General features: G+C 37.9%; 1 non-coding gene across 1 annotated transcript; it reads right to left on the reverse strand.

The window, feature by feature from the left end:
• Window positions 1–18557: 18557 nt before the first annotated feature.
• On the reverse strand, window positions 18558–18665 carry LOC112725402 (small nucleolar RNA R71). Its single transcript, XR_003164513.1, has one exon. It is a non-coding gene; the product is annotated as a small nucleolar RNA R71 (small nucleolar RNA).
• Between the last annotated feature and the right edge of the window lie 4876 nt (window positions 18666–23541).

Genomic DNA, 23541 nt, shown 5'->3' on the forward strand with positions numbered 1-23541 from the left:
GTGACGCGGCCGGATGGATCACGCGGTCGCGTCGTCTAGCGTCAGAGAAACTATAACATATTATATATCAAATCGAAGCATCGGACATTAGCTTTCCAACGCAACTGGAACCGCGTCATTTGGACCTCTGTAGCTAAAGTTATAGCTGTTTGAGTGCGAAGAGGTCACGCTGGACAGCTTAGCAATTTCTTCAACTTCTTGTATTCCTTCCACTTTTGCATGCTTCCTTTTCATCCTCTGAGCCATTCCTGCCCTGTAATCTCTGAAATCACTTAACACACATATCAAGGCATCTAATGGTAATAAGAGAGGATTAATATTAGCAAATATAAGTCCAAAGAAACATGTTTTCAATCAAAGCACATAATTAGGAAGGCAAATGTAAAACCATGCAAATAGTATGAATAAGTGGGTAAAGAGTAGATAAAAACCACTCAATTGAGCACAAGATAGACCATAAAATAGTGGTTTATCAGCCTCCCCACACTTAAACACTAGCATGTCCTCATGCTAAGCTCAAGAGAAACTATAAAGAAATGAAGAGGAATGGTAGAATGCATGAAATGCAACCTATCTATATGAATGCAACTACATGCAAAAAAAAAATGTTTCTACCTACTTGGTTAAAAGTAAATAAGCTCTTCAAGACAAACATAAACCAGATTTCACTAATTCAAATCATACAATAAAAAGCAAGTAAACTTGTAAGAAGACAGCTCATGAAAGCAGGGAACATAGAATCAAGCATTGAACCCTCACTGGTAGTGTGTATCACTCTAATCTCTCAAGTGTATAGGGTTATTCACTCTACTCTTCTCTAGTCATGCTTTCTAAACCTTGTTCTTCATCTAACCAATCAACAATATTTAATATACCAATGCAAACGTCATGAGGTTTTTTTCAAGGTTGTAATGGGGCTAAGGTAAGGGTAAAGGTATATATATGGCTAAGTGAGCTTTATAAATTGAATCTTTAATTAACCTAAGCTCTCACCTAATATACATATACTCTATATACTTTTAAATTTATGCCTAGCTACCCATAATTCCCACTTTTGTATAATTCCCATACTCATGTACCAAATTTTCTTTAATTTTTATCACATGTGCATTGATCTTTTATTAAACTTAATATTTGGGGTAATTTTGTCTCCTTATTTATTTATTTATATTATATATATTTTTTTCTTTTTCTCTCTCTTTTTTTTTTCGTAGAGAAATAAACATAACTTATCAATGCACATGGATTTTTCTATTATTTTTCTATTTTGGTTTTTCATGAGTAGGTTCCCAAATTCCTAATATTCAAATAAATTAGAAACATGTTACATTCCCTTATCAACCCAAGTTCCCAAAATTTCCCCACACTTATTTGCTACACAATCTCTATCTTAAGCTAACCAAAGATTCAATTGGGATAATTAATTTGGTTTCCGCTTAAGGCTAGTGATGTGGTTATAGAACAAAAGGGGATTAAAAGCTCAAGGGGCTAACAAAGGTGATGTAAAAGGTAGGCTTATTTGGGGTAAGTGAGTTGATAATCAAATATGGTCTCAATCATACGCAAGCATGTAAATATACTAAACAAAGGACATATAGACTGGAACAAAATACAGATTACAATCATAGAGAAGGAAACACACAGGAATAAAATATTTATGGTTAAATAATGTAACCATGTAAATAAGCTCAAAGTCTCACAGGTTGTGTGTTCTTTGGCTCAAAAACCATGTTCCAAATACAACTTCAAACAAGTTTAACACAAAAATTTTGGTTTTAAATTAGTGAAAATTTTCAAAAAATAGGATCTTAAGAAGAAACTTATTATTCTAACCAAGCAGTAACTAAATGCAAAAATCAAATAAACATGCAATTAGATATGCAAATGCAACAATTAACAAAGAAAATAAAATATTGGTGTTTGAGACAGGAAAGTACTAACCCATGGAGATCGGTATCGACCTCCCCACACTTAAAGATTGCACCGTCCTCGGTGCATACTGAGATGTGCAGGTGGACGGGTTGTTTCAACTGTTGCTTTTCTCTAAGGATTGTGCAGATGGACTTGTCTGTCTCCCCATGTAAACGTCTTCCGGTTCCCTTCCGGGTGGCCATCCTAAAAGAAAAAGGGAAGAAGAGTAACCCAGAAATAGAGATAAGAAAATAAAAGAAGTATGGCTGGGTTAATGCCAAATGATAAGGGTCTCATTTACATGGAAGCTTCAACATGTAAGTGAGAAAACAATAGAAGCCATGGCATACCAATGGTGCAAAATTTGCTACAATGGGGAAAAGAGTGGGGGAGGAGAGATAATATAAATTCATGTCAATGCAAAAGTAATACAAATATAAAATATAGGCATTGATTTAAGTACTATTACTCAATCAGAATTAAACAAACCACTAAGCACCAGGAAAATACCAGAAAAGATATAACAGTTGAATAAGAATATTTGAACACCAATAATAACTTTAGAAAAATAAAATATGCAATGAATGAAAGTATGCAAATAAATTAAATAAAATAAAATAAAAGTGAAAAAGAATGAGAAGTAGAAAAAGAAAAGTGAGAAAGGAGAGAGAAGGAAGAAATTAGGATTAGAAGAGAAAAGATAAGAAAATTATGATCTCAGGCAATGGCGCCAGAAACTCTGTACGCAAGTCTTAATAAATCGTTTTTCATTCACAACTTCGATACAACTAACCAGCAAGTGCACTGGGTCGTCCAAGTAATAAACCTTACGTGAGTAAGGGTCGATCCCACAGAGATTGTTGGTATGAAGCAAGCTATGCTCACCTTGTAAATCTCAGTCAGGCGGATATAAAATAGTTATGGAGTTTTTGAACATAAATAATAAATAGATAGAAAATAAGGATAGAAACACTTATGTATATCATTGGTGAGAATTTCAGATAAGTGTATAGAGATGATTTCGTTCCTCTGAACCTCTGCTTTCCTGCTGTCTTCATCCAATCAGTCTTACTCCTTTCCATGGCTGGCTTTATGTAAGGACATCACCGTTGTCAATGGCTACTTTTAATCCTCTCTGGAAAATGGTCCGATGCGCTGTAACTGCATGGCTAATTGTCTGGAGGCATCACCCTTGTCAATGGTTGCATCCTATCCTCTTGTGAAAATGGTCCAAATGCTCTGTCACAGCACGGCTAATCATCTGAGGTTCTCGATCATACTGGAATAGGATTCAACTCCTTTTGCGTCTGTCACTATGCCCAGCACTCGCGAGTTTGAAGTTTGTCACATTCATTCGATCCCAGAGTCCTACTCGGAATACCACAGACAAGGTTTAGACTTTCCAAACTCTCATGAATGCCGTCATCAATCTAGCTTATACCACGAATATTCTGATTAAGAGATCCAAGAGATACTCATTCAATCTAAGGTGGAACGGAAGTGGTTGTCAGGCACGCGTTCATGGGGGAATGATGATGATTGTCACGTTCATCACATTCAGGTTGAAGTGCGAATGAATATTTTAGAAGTGGAATAAGTTGAATTGAATAGAAAAATAGTAGTACTTTGTATTAATCTTTGAGGAACAGCAGAGCTCCACACCTTAATCTATGGAGTGCAGAAACTCTACCGTATGAAAATACATAAGTGATAATGGTTCAGGCATGGCCGAATAGTCAGCCCCCATGAAAGTCTAAGATAGCATAAAACTGATCAAAGATGTCTAATACAATAGTAAAAAGTCCTATTTATAATAAACTAGTTACTAGGGTTTACAGAAGTAAGTAATTGATGTATAAATCCACTTCCGGGGCCCACTTGGTGTGTGCTTGGGCTGAGCTTGAATGTTACACGTGTAGAGGTCAATCTTGGAGTTAAACACCAGTTTGTAACGTATTTCTGGCGTTCAACTCTAGCTTGTGACGTGTTTCTGGCGTTTAACTCTAGACAGCAGCGTAGAACTGGCGTTCAACGCCCTTTTATATCGTCTACTTTCCAACGCAATTGGAAGCGCGCCATTTTGAGTTCTGTAGCTCCAGAAAATCCACTTTGAGTGAAGGGAGGTCAGAATCCAACAGCATCAGCAGCCCTTCTTCAACCTCTGAATCTGATTTTTGCTCAAGTCCCTCAATTTCAGCCAGAAAATACCTGAAATTACAGAAAAATACACAAACTCATAGTAAAGTCCAGAAATGTGAATTTAACATAGAAACTAATGAAAACATCCCTAAAAGTAACTAGATCCTACTAAAAACATACTAAAAACAATGCCAAAAAGCGTATAAATTATCTGCTCATCAATGAGCCGTATATAGATCCACCCTAATTCCAACCCAATTACTCCCAAGAACCACCACCTCCATATATACCATGTCCATATCCATCAACCCAAGAGCTATATGATCCTAATCATGTTATTCAAGCTGAACAAGAGTCAAGGGATCGTCTTAATGAAGCAATGGATCAACTTTAAGCAACCATCTATCAACAGTTTGGCCCAAGAGACTAATGCAATAAACAAGGCATTCCCACGGATGAGTATGTTGAGCAACAAGTGGAAAAGATGGAGAGTGTTGAACCGCTACATAATGATCTCTCCATCCCATCACCGCCCTCCATGGAAGAGCGCCCACATCCATCAATCCAAGAGCAACATGATCCCAATTATGCTATTGACCCAGAACAAGAGAGAAGGGATCAGTTTCACAAATTCATACTTCACAAGAAGCTAGAGGAGGCTCTAAAGGTAGAGGTAGGAGAGACCCTTGAAGGAAGTTGTCAAGAGGTGGAAGTCAATAGGGAGGAGCTGGATTTTGTGCTTGAAGATGAAGGAATAGTTGAAAGGAGTTGTCATGGAAAGGAAATCATCAAGGAGGAGTATGATTTTATACTAAAACAACTGGACAAAGCCAAAATTATAGAAGAAAAGGAAGTGGTTGAAGACTTGGGAGATGCAAAACCTCCATGGGAAAGTCCAGTCATAGAGCCTCCTTCCAAGACGTTTGAATTTGATGTTGAAGAGGGTGTACAACCTCCAAGGCATATCATGGTTGAAGATTTGGAAGTTGTTGATCATGAGATGAGTTCAATAGTCAATGAGTTTCTACCTATAATTGAACTCTCTCCCATTGAACTAGAGGAAGAGGTTACTGTTGTAGAAGCTTCTCAAGAGGTGGAAGTTGTCAAGGAAGAGCTCAAGGGAATGGAGCTGGAAATCACCTTGCCAAAGTTGTTGGAGACCTCTCCCCCAAAGCCATCACCATCCATTCCTTCATTCAAGTGGGTAAATCTTTCATCTCTAAGCTTAATTAGCCCACTTGAATATGCTTTTCTTGAGACGGATGGGCAACTTAGAGCTCTTTGTGGCTATAAGAGTAAGAGGGAGATAGTTAGTGGTAAGAATTGTCATGCAAGGTTCAATATGGTTGCATGCTCCAAATTGAAGTACAAGGGTTGGTATAATTCTCAATTGAATGGGTCTAGGAAGTTGTTTGGATGTCTTAGTGAGAATTCAAATTGCTTGCCACCCGGGTGGAAAAATGATGATCAACAAGAAGACGGGTGCAAAAGCAAGGTCTGGGACCCCAGAATTCAGTCTAGAAATCAACACTCTTGGGGCCTTATCACTTGCTTTAATCTACTTGAAGGCTTTCTGTGCCTAGTTTGGGACCCCGGAGGCTATTGGAAGTGCAAACATTGGTGGGGATTCTGGGAAGGGTTCAAGCATAAGCCGCTCTGACAAGGAGCTCACCAAATGTCCAACTTAAGGACTTTAACTAAAAGTGCTAGGTGGGAGACAACACACCATGCTATGATCTTTCAATTTCATTCTTAGTGTTATTTTATTTTATTTTATTTCTATTAGTGTTCATTCATAATTTCTGCATATTCATCTGCATTCTGTATTTTGCATTCTGCATAAAAAAAGGGATCGACGCGCAAGCGTCCACGACGCGTGCGCGTCGTATGTGTATGCGCACCTGAACAGAGAGTTGGGCGAGAGACGCGTGGGAGGGGTGCGTGGCTCACAAGCCATACCACGCGTACGCATACCCCACGCATACGCGTCCCCTACAAAAAGTTCAAATCACGCATAAGTGTCAGCGACGCGTACGTATGGGCATGAAAAATCGGCGTAAAAGCGTGTTGAACAGAGAGTTGTGATGGTCCGGGGCTGGTACTGTGCTAGAGGTACAACATCACCCACGCGTACGCGTCCCTGACGCTTGTGCGTCCTTTTGCTTTTAGACCACCCACGCGTACGCGTCGCGCCCCGTTTCTAAATTCTTACTTCTTTCTTCTCTCCTTTCTACTTCTTTCTTCATTCTTTCTTACTTTCTTTTTCTTCATCTCTTTAACTTTTCATCCTTCTTCACTTTCATTCTATTTTACTTAATTTATTTGCATACATTCATTCATTGCATTTTAATTTTGTGCATATTTTTATTTTTATTTTCTTTTCTAAAGTTATTCTTTCTCCATTGGTGTTATATGTTCTTATTCAACTGTTGCATCTTTTCTTGAGTTATTTTGGTGCTTAACAACTTGTTTTACACTGTGGGATGATATTAATTATCTGCCAATGCCAATCTTTTATGACACCTGTGTTTCTTTTGCATTGACATGAATTTATATTGTCTTTCCTTACCTACTATCTCTTCCCTATTGTTGCAATTCTTGCACTAGTGATATGCCATCTGCTTCTACTGTTTTCTCCCTTGCATGTTGTAGCTACCATGTAATTGAGAACCTCGTTATTTGGCACTTACCCACCCTTACTTTATTTGTTTTCTTATCTTTATTTCTGGGTTACTTTTCTTCTTTTTCCTCTTCTTTCAGGATGGCCACCGAAAAGGGACAGGAAGAACTTCTATATGGGGCAACAAACAAGTTCCATCTGTACAATCTTTGGAGAAAAGCATCAGTGTAGCAACCCGTCCACTTGCACATCTTAGCATGCACCAAGGACGGTGCAATCATTAAGTGTGGGGAGGTCGATACCGACTTCCGTGGGTTAGTTATTTTCTTCTCAACACCAATGTTTAATTTTCTTTGTTAAATTAGTTGTTGCATTTGCATGTTTGATTGCATGTTTGTTTGATTTTGTGCATTTAGCTACTACTTGGTTGATGTAATATTTTCTTTTTCAAGAAATTTTATAGTATTTCACTAATTTAAATTGAAAATTTTTGTTTAAACTTGTTTCAGGATTGTAAATTGGAACATGAATTATAGCTAAGAACACACAACCTGTGAGATTTGAGCTTAATTACATGGTTACACTATTTAACCATAACATTTTATTCTTGTCTGTTTCTTCTCTATGATTGTAATCTATAGTTTGTTCCATTCTATATGTCCATTGTTTAGTATATTTACATGCTTGCATATGATTGAGGCCATCATTTATTATTAGCTTACTTATCCCAAATAGCCTAACCTTTCAATCACCTTTGTTAGCCACCTTGAGCCTTTTAGTTCCCTTTTGTTCTATATTTTACCACATCACTAGCCTTAAGTGGAAAAACAATTAATTACCCCAAGTGAATCTTTGGTTAGCTTAAGATAGAGATTGTGTATTAATTAAGTGTGGGGAACTGTGGGAACTTGGGTTGATGAAAGTGTACAGTGTTTCATTGATAAAATATTGGGAGTTTAGGTACCTACTCATGTAAGAAAAATTGAAAATCCATGTGCATTGACATGTTATGTTTGATTTTATATTTTTAACTAAAAAAAAACAAAAAAAATATATTCAAATAATTAAGTAAATAAATAAATAAGGAGACAAAATTATCCCAATGCTAATTTAAATAAAAAAAAGTCAATGCATATGTGATAAAATTGAAGAAATACATGAGTATGTGATACAAAAGTGGGAATCATGGGTAGCTAGGCATGATTTTAGAGTTACATAGAGTGTGTGTGTATTAGGTAAGAGTTTAGGTTAGTCAAAGATTCATATTATAGCTCACTTGGCCATACATATATCCTCACCCTTACCTTAGCCCCATTACAACCTTGAAAGACCTCATGATGTTTGCATTGGTATACTAAATATTTGTTGATTGGTTAGATGAAGAACAAAGTCTAGAAAGCATGACTAGAGAAGAGTAGAGTGATTAACCCTAGACACTTGTGTGATTAGAGTGCATATACACTACCAGTGAGGGTTCAATGCTTGATTCTATGTTCCTTGCTTTCATGAGCTATCTTCTTACAAGTTTACTTGTCTCTTATTGTGTGATTTGAATTAGTGGAATCTGATTTATGTTTGTCTTGGAGAATTTGTTTACTTTTAACCAAGTAAGTAGAAGTATTTTTGAATTTAGTTGCATTCATATAGATAGGATGCATTTCATAAGTTTTACCATTCCTCTTCACTCTCTTATAGCTTCTCTTGAGCTTAGCATGAGGACATGCTAATGATTAAGTGTGGGGAGATTTGATGCACCACTATTTCGTGGTACATTTTGTACTTCACTGAGTGGATTTTATCCACTATTCTCACACTTATTCATAGAAATCGCATGCTTTACATTTTCCTTCCTGATTTTGTGCTGTGATTGAAAACATGCTTCTTTGGCCTTAATTTTGATTTGTTGAAGCCTCTCTTATTAACATTCGATGTTGTGATATGTGTGTTAAGTGTTTTCAAGGTTTATAGGGCAGGAATGGCTTAGAGGATGAAAAGGAAGCATGCAAAAGTGGAAGGAATACAAGAAACTGAAGGAATTACTGAGCTGTCCAACCTGACCTCTTCGTACTTAACTGACCATAACTTGAGCAACAGAGGTCCAAATGAGGTGGTTCTAGTTGTGGTGGAAAGCAAACATCCGGGGCTTCAAAATGGTATATAATTTACCATAGTTGCCACGCTGTTAGGTGACGCTCAGGCATGACCTGGAGAAAATTCAATCTACGCCTACACGTGGACTACGCGTACGCGTGACAGTGCCGCGTGCTGGACGTATCAGAAATTGCTGGGGGCGATTTCTGGGCTATTTTTGACCCAATTTTTGACCTAGAAAACACATATTAGAGGCTACAGAGTGGGGGAATCGATGGATTCATTCAGACAACATTCATTTACATAATTTTAGGTTTTAGATGTAGTTTCTAGATAGAGAGGCTCTCTCCTCTCTCTAGGTTTTAGGATATAGGATATCTCTTAGTTTTAGGATTACTTCTTTTTAATTCCAGGTTCAATGTTCATTTAATTTAATTTCTCTTCTACTTTTATTTGTTCTAACTTTCTAGTTTATTTATTCCCTTTGTTGATTACTTTATGTTGCTATTTGGTTTATGAACTCCATGTTAGATTTGATTTCTTTATTTAATGCAATTTGAGGTATTTCAGATTTATGATCTTAATTTAGCTTTTTACATTCTTGGCTTAAATTGATTAATTGGAGACACTTGAGTTATCAAACTCCTTTGTTGCTTGTTAATTGAAAATTGCTGATTGATTTGGATACCTCTAAAGCTAGTCTTTCCATAGGAGTTGACTAGGACTTGAGGAATCAGATTGGTTAGTCCACTTGACTTCCCTTTGTTTAGTAAGGGTTAACTAAGTGGGAGCAATGAACAATTCTCATCACAATTGATAAGGATAACTAGGATAGGACGTCCAGCTTTCATAGCTTGCCAAGAGTTTTCCTAATTATTAATTTACTTCCTTGCAATTTATTTTTCTTGTTCCTTATTCAAAAACCCCAAAAAGATACAATCTCATAACCAATAATAATTACACCTTCCTGCAATTCCTTGAGAGATGACCTGAGGTTTAAATACTTCGGTTATTATTTTTATTGGGTTTGCTTTAGTGACAAACAAGTTTTTGTACGAAAGGATTTTCTTTGTTGGTTTAGAAACTATACCTACAACGAGAACTTATTTATGAAATTCTTTACTAGCAAAAATAAGATCGCCATAGCTTCCTACACCTTCCACAATCCAAGGCACTGTGGGAGTAGCATACTTACTCCAAATGTTAATGCAAAAAACTTTTAGTTGAAGCCTGAACTCATTACCGTGGTGCAGAATAATTGTTCCTATGGAGGAGGTCCACTTGAAGATCCAAACCAGCACATATCCACCTTTCTGAGGATATGTGACACAGTAAAGACAAATGGTGTACATCCAAACATCTATAAGTTGCTGCTATTCCCATTTTCATTAAGGGACAAAGCTGCCTAATGGTTGGAGGCATTTCCAATAGAAAGCATCAACAATTAGAAGGATCTAGTGAGCAAATTTCTGGCAAAATTCTACCCACCTCAGAAGATCATAAGATTGAAGACAGAGGTACAAACTGACGAACGAATTTCTGCCGGTAAAGAAATTTGTAAAATTATAAATGCGTTGTAAGTATAGTTTCTAAGCCAACAGAGAATCTTTTCGTACAAAAACTTTGGTTGTCACAAGTAACAAAACCTAATAAAATTTATAACCGAAGTATTTAAACCTCGGGTCGTCTCTCAAGGAATTGCAGGGAAGTATGATTTATTATTGGTTATGAGTTTTCTGGGGAATGCTGAATTTGGCCAATGAGCAAAAAAATAATTATAAATTAAAGCAATGAAAATTAACAAGAGAATTTATGTAATTAAAATAAAAAGCCTTGAATGAAAGAATGATTAATTGGAAGAAAATAAATTATTAATTAGAAAAACTCTTGGGAAGGTATGAGAACTGGAAATCCCATTCTAGTTATCCTTATCAGGTGTGATGAGAATTGTTTATTGCTCCCACTTAGTTAACCCTTACTAAATAAAGGAAAGTCAAGTGGACTAATTAATTTGATTCCTCAAGTCCTAGTCAACTCCTGTGGAAAGACTAGCTTTAGAGGGATCCAAATCAATCAACAATCCCAATTTTCAATCAACTGCTGAGTTTGATAACTCAAGTGTCACCAATTACTCAACCAAAACCAAAAGGAGAAAAATCTAAATTAAATTGAAAGTATCTTAAATAGAATAAAATAATCATAAATCTAAAATACCTCAAATTATATTAAATAGAATATTCAAATCTAACATGAAAATATTCATAAGCCAATTTGGCAACATAAGTAATTAACAAGTAAAAGCATTAGAGTAACTAAAAGTAGAAGAGAACATAAAATTAAAGTTGGGAATATTGAACCTGAGATGGAGTAATAACCATAAAGTAAAAGAAATCCTAATTCTAAAACATAAAAGAGAGGAGAGAGCCCCTCTCTCTCTCTCTAAAACTACATCTAAAACCTAAAATTGTGTATTTTGAATGTTGTATGAATTGTTGTTTTTTGAATGAATGGATGATTTCCCCATTTTATAGCCACTAATTTGTGCTTTCTGGGCCGAAAACTGGGTCAAAAACAGCATAGAAATAGCCCCCAGCAATTTCTGGTACGTACAGGTCGCGGCACTGTCACGCGTCAGCGTCGTCCACGCGTTCGCGCGGATTGAGTTTTTGCCAGGCCACGCGTCCGCGTGATCCACGCGTGTGCGTTGCCTATCTCCGGGGCAGCTATGTCAAATTATATATTTTTGCAAAGCCCCAGATGTTAGCTTTCCAAATCAACTGAAACCGCGTCATTTGGACCTCTGTAGCTCAAGTTATGGTCGATTTAGTACCAAGAGGTCAGGCTGGACAGCTTTAGCAGTTCCTTCAATTTCTTGTATTCCTTCCACTTTTGCATGCTTCCTTTCCATCTTCTAAGTCATTCCTACCCTGTAATCTCTGAATTCACTTAACACACATATCAAGGCATCGAATGATAATAAGAGAGGATTAAACATAGCAAATTTAAGACCAAAGAAGCATGTTTCCAATCAAAGCACAAAATCAGGAAGGAAAATGTAAACATGCGAGTTCAATGAATAAGTGTGAGAATAATGGGTAAAATCCACTAGATTAAGCATAGGATAAACCCTAAAAATGGGGTTTATCTACCTCCCCACACTTAAACATTAGCATGTCCTCATGCTAAGCTCAAGAGAAGCTATAAGAGAGTGAAGAGGAATGGTAGAATGTATGAAATGCAACCTATCTATATGAATGCAGCTACATGAAGAATGCTTTTTCCTACTTGGTTAAGAGTAAATAAACCTTTCAAGAACAAATATGAACTGGATTTCACTAATTCAAATCATAAAAATGAGGTACAAATAAACTTGCAGAAGAAAATAGCTCATGAAAGCCGGGAACAAAGAATCGAGCACCGAACCCTCACCGGAAGTGTATGCACTCTAATCGCTCAGGTGTTTAAGGTTCGATCTCTCAATTCTCTACTAATCTTGTTTTCTAAGGCTTACTTTTCTTCTACCAATCAATAGAAATTTAATGCATAAATACACATATCAAGAGGTCTTTTAAGGGTTGTAATGGGGTTAGGGTCAAGGTAGGATTGTATTTGGCCAAGTGGACTAAAATTTGAATCCTTAATTAACCTAAACTTTTCCACCTAACTTAGACAATCCATGTAATCATAATACAACATCTAACTATCCATTAACCATGTTTTCACATGTTCATGCATCCGAACTTTAGTACAACTCATATGCATTGCTTCTAACATTTACTTTCGGGCATTTTGTCCCTTTTTTGTTATTTGCCCTTTTTCTTTTCTTTTTCTTTTTTTTCTTTATTTATTTATTTATTTTTTTTCTCTTTTTTTTTGTTTTTCTCAATGCATATGATTAAATTATTGAATGCATGAAGATATTCTCAATATTCCCTTTACATTTTCAGAAAATTCTAACATACTCAATTCTCAAACCAAATGTTTTCAATCCCAATTGCCCCACACTTAATTTGTGAGCACTCTCACTAGTCTAAGCTAACCAAGGATTCAAATTAAGGACATTATTGTTTTCTTCTTAGAGTTAATGATGTGCTAAAGTAAAGAACAAAGGTGGTAAAATAGGCTCAAAATTGGTTTGTAAGGGATAACGAAAGGTAAGGCCATATGGGTATGTAAGCTTAGTAAAATAAGGTCTCAATCATGTAAGTGTATGCATACATTAAACAATGGAAATATAGAATCAAGCAAGACAAATATCACAATTTTAGAGAGAACAACATACACCAAAAATAAAATATTGGTTGATAAAATGCAACCAATCAAATAGGCTAAAAAATCTCACTGGTTTTGTGTGTTCGAGCTCTAAACCATGTTCTAGTATAATATTTCTTCAAACAAGTTCAATAAAAATTTTAATTCAAATTAGTGAAATGCTATAAAATAGTTTCTTGGAAAAGAAAATATTACTTTAACCAAGTAGTGGTAAATTATGCACAAAATCAAACAAACATGCAATCAAACATGCAAATGCAACAATGAACTAACAAATAAAATAAGACATCGGTGTTGAAAAGAAGGTAACTAACCCATGGAGATCGTTATCGACCTCCCCACAATTAAAGGTTGCACTGTCCTCGGTGCATGCTGAGATGTGCAAGTGAGCGGGTTGCTCCAACTGACGCTTTTCTCTAGAGATTGTGCAGATGGACTTGTTTGTTGCCCCATATAGAAGTTTCTATTTCCCTTTCTCGGTGGCCAGCCTGCAAGAAGAGAAAAAAAAGAAGAAAAGTAACCCAGAAATAAAGATAAAAAAACAAATAAGATATGGGTGTTAATGCCAAATAATAAGGGTTTCAATTACATGGTAGCTACAACATGTAAGTGAGAAAATAATAGAAGCACATGGCATACCAGTGGTGCAAAATTTTCAACAAAGGGGAGGAGTGTGGGTAATGGAAGACAATATAAACTCATGTCAATGCAAAAGGAATATAAGTATCATAAAAGATTAGCATTGACTGAAATAAAATCAGCCAATCAGAACAGAATAAGTCATGAAGCACCAGAGTAATGCAAGAAAAGATGTAACAGTTGAATAAGAAATTTAACACCAATAGAAAAATAATAAATTTAGAAAAGAAAATAAAAATATGCACAAAATTAAAATACAATGGATGAAAGTATGCAAATAAATTAAATAAAATAGAATTGAAGTGAAGAGGGATGAGAGGTGAAAGAGATGAAGAAGAAGAAAGAAAGAAAGAAAGAGGGAAGAAAGAAGTAGAAAAGATAGAAGAAAAAAGGGACGAAATTAAAAACGGGAAGCGACACGCGCGCGCAGGGCACGCGTGCGTGAAAACTGCATTAACCATGTGATGCGTAAGCGTCGCCCAAGCGTACGCGTGGGTGGTCAGAATTTAAAAATGGCGTGCACGTGTCAGGGACGCGTACGCATGGGTGATCTTGTTCCTTGGGCATAGTGCCCGCACCAGGCCAACACAACTTTCGGCCTGACACCTCTTTACGCCGATTTTTAGGGTCACGCGTATGCGTGGGTGACGCGTACGCGTGGAAGGATGATTTTGCAATTGACGCGGAGGCGTCAGGGACGTGTTCGCATGGGCGTGTTTGTGCCTGAGGCACGCCTCCAGCCACGCTCCCACGCAACTCTCTATAAGGTTTAGCGTCGCATGTGATGCTTCGCATGTAACGCGGTTTTTTTTATGCAAAATGCAAATGCAGCATGCAGATGCTAATGCAAATAGTATGAATGATACTAATAAAATTAAAATAAAATAAACTAGGAATAAAAGAAACGATTATACCATGGTGGGTTGTCTCCCACCTAGCACTTTTAGCTAAAGTCCTTAAGTTGGACGTTTGATGAGCTCATTGTCATGGTGGCTTGTGTTTGAACTCATCCAGAAATCTCCACCAATGCTTGCAATTCCAATAACCTCCGAGGTCCCAGACTAGGTGATGAGCGAATAAATTATACGCTTTTTGGTATTGTTTTTAGTATGTTTTTAGTATATTTTAGTTAGTTTTTATTAGTTTTTAAATAAAAATCACATTTCTGGACTTTACTACGAGTTTGTGTATTTTTCTGTGATTTTAGGTATTTTCTGGCTAAAATTGAGGGACCTGAGCAAAAATCTAATTCAGAGGCTGAAAAAGGACTGCAGATGCTGTTGGATTCTGACCTCCCTGCACTCAAAGTGGATTTTCGGGAGCTACAGAAGCCCAATTTGCGCGCTCTCAATTGCGTTGGAAAGTAGACATCCTGGTCTTTCCAGAAATATATAATAATCTATACTTTGCCCGAGATTTGATGGCCCAAACCGGCGTTCCAAGTCAGCATAGAAATTCTGGCGTCAAAACGCCAGAACTGGCATAAAAGCTGGAGTTAAACGCCCAAACTGGCACAAAAGCTGGCGTTTAACTCCAAGAAAAGTCTCTGCACGTGAAAGTTTCAATACTCAGCCCAAGCACACACCAAGTGGGCCCGGAAGTGGATTCTTCATCATTTACTCATTTCTGTAAACCCTAGGTTACTAGTTTTTATAAATAGGACCTTTTACTATTGTATTATGGAGATTATAATCTTTGGACGTTTAGTCCTTAGACCGTTGAGGCTGGCCATTCGGCCATGCTTAAACTATTTTCACTTATGTATTTTCAACGGTGGAGTTTCTACACACCATAGATTAAGGTGTGGAGCTCTGCTGTTCTTCATGAATTAATGCAAAGTACTATTGTTTTTCTATTCAATTCACGCCTACTTCTTTTCCAAGATATACTCTTGTTCTTAATTCAGTTAAGTCAGAATGAAGGGGTGACCCGTGACAATCACCCAATCTTCGTTACTCGCTTAGCCAAGGTCGCGTGCCTGACAACCACAAAGCGATCTACATAATGTTCAACGTAGTCATTGGACGACAGCTGGAGTATACTCTCTTGGGTTTCTAATCTAAGATTAGAACCTTCGTGGTATAGGCTAGAATTATTGGCGGGCATTCCGGAGATCCGGAAAGTGTAAACCTTGTTTGTGGTATTCTGAGTAGGATCTGGGAAGGGATGACTGTGACGAGCTTCAAACTCGCGAGTGTTGGGCGTAGTGACAGATGCAAAAGGATCAATGGATCCTGTTCCAACATGATCGAGAACCGACAGATGATGAGTCGTGCGGTGACAGCGCATTTGGACCATTTTCACTGAGAGGATGGGAAGTAGCCATTGACAACGGTGATGCCCAACATAAAGCTTGCCATGGAAAGGAGTATGAATGATTGGAAGAAGGCAATAGGAAAGCAGAAGTTTAGGAGGAACAAAGCATCTTCATACGCTTATCTGAAATTCTCGCCAATGAATTACGTAAGTATCTCTATCCTATTTTATGTTTTCTTTATATTTTAATTATCAATTCTCCATAACCATTTGAATCCGCCTGACTGAGATTTACAAGATGACCATAGCTTGCTTCAAGCCGACAGTCTCCGTGGGATCGACCCTTACTCACGTAAGGTTTATTACTTGGATGACCCAGTGCACTTGCTGGTTAGTTGTGCGGAGTTGTGATAAAGAGTTGAGATTACAATTGTGCGTACCAAGTTGTTGGCGCCATTGATGATCACAATTTCGTGCACCAAGTTTTTGGCGCCATTGCCGGGGATTATTCGAGTTTGGACAACTGACGGTTCATCTTGTTGCTTAGATTAGGTAAATTTATTTTATTCTTCAGAATTTTTAAGAGTGAATTCTAGAGTTTCAGATGATGTTTCTATCATCACAAAAGTTAATTGATTCTCATCAATTTGGCTATTGTATGTAATGTCCTGCTGAAGCTTGGCTAGCCATGTCTAATCTTTTAGACTGAAGCTTTAGACTAACATTGCATGATTCCTGGAATTCTTATTAAGAATTTTGAAATCCTTATTTTTCTTTTTCTGAATAATTTTCGAAAAAATACAAAAAAAATTTATAAAATTATAAAACCAAAAATATTTTTTGTTTCTTGTTTGAGTCTAGTGTCAATTTTTAAGTTTGGTGTCAATTGCATGTCTTTATTCTTTTTGCATTTTTCGAATATATGCAATATGTTCTTCATTGATCTTCAAGTTGTTCTTGATGATTCCAGTGCTCTGATCTTTAATTTCTCTTGTTTTGTGTCTTTTGTTGTTTCTTACATGCATCTTTAAATTATTATATTCCTTAGTATACAAACTTCTGAGTTTGGTGTCTTGCATGCATTGTTTATTTGATCTTAGTTGCATTTTTTATTGTTTCTCATCATTAAAAGTTCAAAAATTTTTTAAAATTGTGTCTGTTCAAGTCAATAACACAGAGAATTGAAGATTCAGAACATTCAGCAGAGGAATTACACAGAAAAAGCTGGGCGTTCAAAACGCCCAGTGAAGAAGGAAAACTGGCATTTAAACGCCAGCCAGGTACCCTGGCTGGGCGTTAAACGCCCAAAAGGGTAGAATTTTGGGCGTTAAACGCCAGAATGGATACCATTCTGGGCGTTTAACGCCAGGAGGACACTAGAGGGAAGATTTTGTTTTTAATTCAAATCTTTTTCAAATTTTCATAATTTTTCAAAATCAAATTTTTTTCAAATCATATCTTTTCAATCATATCTTTTCAAAAACAATTTCTTTTCAAATTTTTTTATTTATTACTATTTTCGAAAATCCTTGCTACAATTAGTGATTTAATTCAAAATTTTCAAGTTGTTACTTGCCTATCAAGAAAGGATCAAAAGTTTTAATTCTAGAATCATATCTTTTAAATTCTTTTTGGTCAAGTAATCAACTTTAATTTTAAAAACTTTCTTCTTTTAAATTTGATTCTCAATCATATCTACTCAATCATGTCTTTTCAATCACATCTTTTTCAAAATTAAGTTTCAATCATATCTTTGTGATTTCTAATTTCAAAATCTTTTTCAAAAATCACTTAATTTCTTTCCCAATCTTAGTTTTCGAAAATCATTTACCAAATTTTCAAAATTGCTCTTAATTATTTCAAAATCTTTTTACTTTATTTTCGAAAATTCTTCCTCTCTTCCCACATCCTTCTATTTATGGACTAACACTCCTCCTCAATGTACAATTCGAACTCTATCCCTCTTGATAATTTTGAATTCTTTCTTCTCTACATTCTCCTTCTATTCTTCTTTACCTCTGACACCTCATGGAATCTCTATACTGTGACATAGAGGATTCCATATTTTCTTCTCCTCTCTTTTTATATGAGTAGGAGAAAGGACAAAGGCATTCTTGTTGAAGCTGATCCTGAACCTGAAAGGACCTTAAAGAGAAAGCTAAGAGAAGCTAAAGTACAACTCTTTGTGGAGGACCTAACAGAACTTTTAAAACAAGAAGAAGCCATGGCAGCCGAAAACAACAACAATGCCAACAATGCAAGGAAGGTACTTGGTGACTTTACTGCATCTACTCCTGACTTCTATCAGAGAAGCATGTCAATCCCTGCCATTAGAGCAAACAACTTTGAGCTTAAGCCTCAATTAATTTCTCTAATGCAACAGAATTGCAAGTTTCATAGACTTCAATTGGAAGATCCTCATCAGTTCTTAGCTGAATTCTTGCAAATCTGTGACACTGTCAAGACCAATGGGGTTAATCCCGAGGTCTACAAGCTTATGCTCTTTCCCTTTGATGTAAGAGACAGAGCTAGAACATGGTTGGATTTACAACCTAAAGAAAGCCTGAACTCTTAGGAAAAGCTAGTCAACGCCTTCTTGGCAAAATTCTTTCCACCTCAAAAATTGAGCAAGCTTAGAGTGGAAGTCCAAACCTTCAGACAGAAGGAAGGTGAATTCCTCTATGAAGCCTGGGAAAGATACAAGCAATTGATCAGAAGGTGTCCTTCTGACATGCTTTCAGAATGGAGCATCATAGGTATTTTCTATGATGGTCTATCTGAACTGTCCAAGATGTCATTGGACAGCTCTGCTGGAGGATCTCTTCATCTGAAGAAGACGCCTGCAGAAGCTCAGAAACTCATTGAAATGACTGCAAATAACCAATTCATGTACACCTCTGAAAGGAATCCTGTGAATAATGGGACAAGTCAGAAGAAAGGAGTTCTTGAGATTGATACTCTGAATGCCATATTAGCTCAGAACAAAATATTGACTCAGCAAGTCAATATGATTTCTCAGAGTCTGTCTGGAATGCAAGCAGCAACAGGCAGTACCAAAGAAGCTTCATCTGAAGAAGAAGCTTATGATCCTGAGAACCCAGCAATGGAAGAGGTGAATTACATGGGAGAACCCTATGGAAGCACCTATAATCCTTCATGGAGAAATCATCCAAACCTCTCATGGAAGGATCAACAGAGGCCTCAACAAGGCTTCAACAACAATAATGGTGGAAGAAATAGGTTCAGCAATAGCAAGCCTTTTCCATCATCTTCTCAGCAACAGACAGAGAATTCTAAGCAGAGCCACTCTGACTTAGTAATTGTAGTCTCTGATCTAATTAAAACCACTCAAAGTCTCATGACTGAAACAAGGTCCTCCATTAGAAATTTGGAGGCACAAGTGGGTCAGTTGAGCAAGAAAGTTACTGAACTCCCTCCTAGTACTCTTCCAAGCAATACAGAAGAGAATCCAAAAGGAGAGTGCAAGGCCATCAAGATAACCCATACGGCCGAACCTGGAGAGGAGGAAGAGGCAGTGATCTCCACTGAGGAAGACCTCAATGGACGTCCACTGGCCTCTAAGGAGTTTCCTAATGAGGAATGATAAACCCATATTTTATGATATATTTTGTGCCTAATTTAAGTGATTTATTCAATCCTTCACTCACTTATTCATGTTAATTGCATGGTTTTACTTTCCCTTCCTTATTATGTGAGATATGTGAAAAACATGTTTCCTATGCTTTAAGAATAATTATTTTAATTACCCTTTATTACCATTCGAGGCCGTGATTTGTGTGTTGAGTAGTTTCAGATCTACTAAGGCAGGAATGACTTAAAGGATGCAAAGAAAACATACAAAAATGGAAGGAAAGCACAAAATGGAGTTTTTGAAGAAATTGACAACGACGCGAACGCGTGGACGACGAGGTCGCATGCCTAGCACGAAGAGAGCGCGACGCGAACGCGTGAATGACGCGAACGCGCGCCTTGAGCAGAACGCAGATGACACGGATGCATGACCAAAGAAAACGTGTGATAAGAAAAAAAACTCCAGATGACGTGACTATGTGACCCACGCGGACGCGTGACAAAGGCCACACACCAGAAATTGCAGAAAATGCTCCCAGCGATTTCTGAAGCCCTTTTTGGCCCAAATCCATGTCCAGAAGGCACAGATCAGAGGTTATGAAGTGGGAGAATGCATCCATTCAAAAGGAGAGTCTCCAATTATTCACTTTTGGATGATTTAGATGTAGTTTTTAGAGAGAGGTTCTCTCCTCTCTCTCTTAGAATTAGGATTTAGGATTTTTCTTGCTTTCATAATTGTCCCTTTTTATCAGGTTCAACTTTTCTTTTTATTATCTTCTCAATTTAATTTATGAACCTTTCTATGCTATAGATAATTCTCTTAATTAATGTTATTTGATGTATTTCAGTTTATGATTGCTCTCTTTTGTTTATGTTACTGTTAATTCCAACCTGAAGATATTTTTATTCGAGTAGATTTACTTTTCCCCTTTTGGTCTTGGTTAAGAAATCAGTAACTCAGGAGTTATCAAACTCAACGTGATCGATAATTTTTATCTTTTCTAATTGAATTGAACTTCAATAATTCCAGTCCTCTCTCAGGAATTGACTAGAATCTGAAGATCAGACTAATTAATCCACTTGATCTTCCCTTGCTTTAGTAAAGGCTAACTAAGTGGGAGTAAGACTCAATTCTCATCACCATTGATAAGGATAACTAGGATAGGACTTCCAATTTCTCATACCTTGCCAAAAGTGTGTTTTACAGTTATTTATTTATTTTACTTGTCATTCAAATTACTTGTTCCTTACTTTCAAAACTCCCAATTTACAATCTTCATAACCAATAGTAAGAACACACCTCCCTGCAGTTCCTTGAGAAGACGACCCGAGGTTTAAATACTTCAGTTATTAATTTTAAAGGGGTTTGTTACTTGTGACAACCAAAACGTTTGTACGAAGGGATTTCTGTTGGTTTAGAAACTATATCTACAACACGACTATTTTTATAAAATTCTTTACCAGCAAAAATCCTACTGTCAAAATTGCGCCGTTGTCGAGGAATTGTAAACGTGTGCCTTTTTATTGGTTATTGTAAATATTTTATTTTGCCTGTTTATTTATTTTATTTTTGCTTTTTAATTTTTATTAGCTACTATGAACTCTCACCCCTCTCGCTTTGAGTTTGGTTCTAATATTGTTGAAAGGAGTGAAAGCTATAATAGGAATATACATCAAGGTCAGAGAAATCAAAGATGGATGGAGCCAAGAGGATTTGATCAACCCTTTAGGCAACAGCACCCTCCAAGATATCATGGACAAAGACCATTCTACAATGCATACCAAGCTGATAGATATGGTGGACCACCCTGTAACTACCAATAAGCCCCACCCTGTGCTTATAGACCACCCTCTCAACGTAGCTTTGAACCACCACACTCACAAGTTCCTTTTCACCATTCACCACCATATGATCCTTATTTACCCCAATCCCAATTCGATTACTCCCAAACACCACCACTTCCTTTCGTACTGGAACAAGTAGAGGAAGCTGTCATTATAAATGAAGAAGAGTTGGTGGAAGACTTAGGAGACGCTGAACTTCCATGGGAATCCAGAGTTGTGAAAAATTCTGTCAAGGACGTTACAATTGATGCTAAGGAGGATAGTGCACAACCCCCAAGACAAGTCTTTTATGAAGAACTAGACGGAATAATCCAAGAAGTGAATCACCTTGATGATGATAGTCACAAGTCAAGTTCTCCTAGTAATGAACTTGCATCCGCAAGTGAATTCTCTGAGATTGAAGAACCTTATCCAAGTGAATACGAAGAAGATGCGGAGGTAGATTTCTCTCAACCTCCAGCTTATGACTTGAGTGATGAGGAAGACATAGAAGACTTTGATCAGGATGATGTTGCATTTGAAGAATTCTGCAAGGAAGTGGAGAAATTCACAGAAGAGCACAAGGGAGTAGAACTTACAGAACCACTGGAAACACCTACCCTAAGGCCATTACCACCTAATACAAGCTTGAAATGGGTACAATCCTTAACCTTTATATTTACTTTTTCACTTGAATATGGTTTGCTTGAAACAGATGGCCAGCTTAGAGCTCTCTACGGCTTTAAGAGTAAGAGGGAAATGGCTCGCACTCAGAGCTGGTGCACAAGGTTCAATAAAGTTCCACGCTTCAACTCGAAGTGCACGGATTGGCATCATGTTCAATTGAATGGATCTGAGAAAACGTTTGGTTATCTTGGTGAGAATTTAATTTCTAAACCGCCCGGATGGAAAAATATAGATCAAGACGAAGGCAGATTTAAAAGCAAAGTTTGGGATCCTGGAATCTATTCTGACATTCGTCACCCCAGGAGCCTGAGAATCTGTTTGAAGCTGCTCAGAAGCTTTACATGCCTAGTTTGGGACCCCGGAGGCTGTTGGCATTCCAAACATTGGTGGAGATTTCTAGATGAGTTTAAGCATAAGCCACCATAATAGGAAGCTCATCCAACGTCCAACTTAAGGACTTTAACTTAAAGTGCTAGGTGGAAGACAACCCACCATGGTATGGTCGTTTCTTTTTTTTAGTTTTATTTCGTGTTATTTATTTTTATTCTTTTTCAATTGAACCTGAATATTATTCATTAGCATTGCATACTGCATAATTGCATAATTGCATATAAAAAAAAAGGGCGTGCGATGCGACCGCATTGCTCATGCGATCGCGTCAGTTGCGAAAACCACATCCCACGCGTCTGCGTCATTCAGGCGGCCGCGTGATCTGAAAATCGGCGTAAAGATCTAACGCCCAGAAAGTTGGACTGGAATCGTGCGGCTGTTGTGCGTTTAGCACAAAACGGCCCACACGGTCATGTCCCTGACACGACCGCGTCACTTACACAACAACCATCCTACGCGAAAGCGTGAGCGACGCGTTCGCGTCACGCGGATATCATGATACCCCAGTGGAGACAGAGAGTTGCGCTAAAACGACGCTGGAATTGTGCGTTTAGCAAAATTTCCCGCGAGCGATCGCGTACCCCACGCGACCGCGTCATTCATCCTTTTTCCATTCCATGCGGTCGCATCACTCACGCGATCGCGTCAACCCCCACTCCACTCCAGCTACGCGATCGCGTGCCCCACGCGATCGTGTGGAGTCAAATTCATTAACCCTCCAACCCCTTTCTTCTTCCTCTTCTCAGCAACCCCCCTCTCCACCCCTCGCCACCCACAACCACCACCACCGGCCGCACTACCGTCGACCACCCAGCCACGACCGCGACGCCACCCCCCTTCTTCCTTCTCTCTCTTTCTTCTTCTTCTCTTCTCTTCTTCCCTCCACTACTGCTGCCCCCTCTGCAACCACCACCCCCACCGCACCACCATCACCGCCGCGCCTCCACCCACCACCACCATCCTCACCCCCTCCCATCCTTCCCCCTTAACCCCTACTCCCATTACCCCTACCCGAAACCCACTGCCTCCGAACAGCCACCACTGCCGCTCCAACCGCCCCTCAACCGCCACATCAGCCACCACCACAACCACCCCTACCATCTCTCTGCCCTACTTTCATT

This window comes from Arachis hypogaea, chromosome 11, assembly GCF_003086295.3.
Source record: "Arachis hypogaea cultivar Tifrunner chromosome 11, arahy.Tifrunner.gnm2.J5K5, whole genome shotgun sequence".
NCBI lineage: Eukaryota > Viridiplantae > Streptophyta > Magnoliopsida > Fabales > Fabaceae > Arachis > Arachis hypogaea.